This window comes from Lactuca virosa, chromosome 3, assembly GCF_052849685.1.
Source record: "Lactuca virosa cultivar CGN04683 chromosome 3, Lactuca_virosa_CGN04683_v6, whole genome shotgun sequence".
Lineage (NCBI taxonomy): Eukaryota > Viridiplantae > Streptophyta > Magnoliopsida > Asterales > Asteraceae > Lactuca > Lactuca virosa.
The window spans coordinates 225,896,982-225,899,223 of NC_136428.1; the positions used below are offsets into that span (position 1 = coordinate 225,896,982).

Genomic DNA, 2,242 nt, shown 5'->3' on the forward strand with positions numbered 1-2,242 from the left:
TAGTAGGACCTTTTCCTTTGTGTGCAAAAAGCGAAAATTTCTTTGGGATTTATGATTTCATGGTAGAGGCGATAAGTTTAAGTGCTATAGTCTCATTGATGTAGCTTTGGAGCTTTTTGTTTGTAGCAATGTGTCGATTTTCCAGAGTTCTCTAAGTTTACTAATTGGTTCACTTTCTTGTATATTTCTATACTCTTCATTAGTAGACGAATGATTGATGCCCTTCTGCTACTCTACTTTATCTGGTTTAGTAACTTCTTAGATTAAATATTATCAACTTAATACATAGTAATATAAAGTTAGATATATCAAGTTTATTTGTGTGTCTAAACTCTAAAGAGTGGAGAGACAAGATCTTACTTGATATATTTAATATTACCTTTATCAGAAAGGAGTTGTACTTGTATGAATTTAAGTCTGTAGCATATGCACTTGATAGCAGACTTACAGTCACAGAGCTCTTTATGCCTTTAAAGAAACTGACAAAGCAAACAGAATTAGGTTAACTGATATACGTACTGATAAAATTATAAAAAAATAAACTAGTAAATTAGCATGGTATACATTCATTGTCATAAACAAAGAATATACATGATACATACACATTCATGTCAACATTCACATGTTCTTCTTTTTAGAGGCAATTTTTCTCAGCCATCTTGTTCTTGCTTATCCTGTCCACCTCTCTCACTCAAACAGTGATGGCTACTGTCTTGTGATTAATTAACCTCAAAAGTACTGAACTTTATCAATGTCATATCATCTTCAATGATTCATTATATTCGAATCTTTTTCTTGTTTAGCATATATCTTTTACTTCTTTTCATGTTAGGTGGGTTCTCAAATGAAGAAAGAAACTAATGGAGTTAGCAACTTAGCATGCTGGTCAGCTCTATACATTTTCCCAGTTTTTTATATATTTGATATCATATGCTATGTATAAAGATTTATTCTGCTACTTCCTCTTAGAACTCATAGAATACATAGTAATTGACCTAAACATCATCAATAAAGAAAAAAAAAACATGTCTAGAAAAACTCAGAAGAACTTGAGATAGAAGGGTTTAAAGATTCATTTCTAAGGTAAAGCACGTTGCTATTAATATCATCTAGGTCTATCAAACTAGGGTAAGTGCCATTAAGCTGCAACTTGTTGACCATTTCACGAAGTTCTGAAGCTTCCTCTTTAAGCTGAGCATTCTCTTGTAAAACCTGATCATGTGTCCCTGAGAATTTATTCAATTTGTCAACAAGTTGATGATTTTCATCACGAAGCCAAATCACCTGTGACCAAAGTTCATCTAAATGCTTCTGTTTACGCATGCGGGACCTACGTGCTGACTCTCTATTAGATATCATTCTTCTTTGCTTCCTTTCATTGATGAGGTTTATCTGCTGTTGATCATCTGCTTCATCAGAAAAATAGGGGCTAATTTCTTGATATTGAGGGTGTATATGATGATTGTAGAAGGGGTTTGAGGGTGTGTTGATGTTGAATTGAAGAATTGGTGAGTTTTGGAGGTTCATGGTTAAGTTTGCTGTGTCTGGATTAGGGTTTGGAATGTAAAGGTAGTGGGAATTCTCACCGGGTTGCATGCCTGTTTATAATATTTTATATAATTTTGGTAAGTTGGAAATTTTTACAAGGTGAAGTAGAAGATGAGGTAAGGACTTTTTATAGTATTTGAAAAGGTTGTGTAGGTCCCACCATTACCATCTCATAGTAGTCGCATATGGCACCTTGATTGCTGATAGTAGGGTAGTTCTTGATGATATACTGTTAAAATAGGGTATACGTATAACGCATTACACCACTTCTGGGTGCCCCCACTAATCGTCTCATGGTCAACATGTGGTATGTGGTAGGTAAATTACAGTGTCCTATAAAGTGTCGTGTAAACTTAAAAAAAATGATACGAGACTTGAACCTAAGACCTCTATAACACTAAAAGCGACCCCGCCTTTTTATATATATTAAAACCTCAACATTTAATAAGGGCATCACAAAAAACTTAAAAATTTAAGTTTTTCTTTATAAAAGAAATTCAATGCCATTAATATTTTCTCTCAAAAAGTGTTGTCTGTCCTAATTTATGTACAATGTGACATTACTTAAAATATTTTATGAATCCACCATTGTATTGTACTGGCTTCATGTAAGTCATACACTTTTGATTTTTTTCAAGGTATGTGTCCCTTTATGGTAATGAAATGGTCAACAATTGCATGATTTTCGCCAGAC

The 2,242-nt window shown here is 33.4% G+C and overlaps 1 pseudogene; it reads right to left on the reverse strand.

Moving 5' to 3' along the window:
- Positions 1-934: 934 nt before the first annotated feature.
- LOC145162856 (basic leucine zipper 43 pseudogene) lies at positions 935-1,634 on the reverse strand (annotated as a pseudogene).
- Positions 1,635-2,242: the final 608 nt, after the last annotated feature.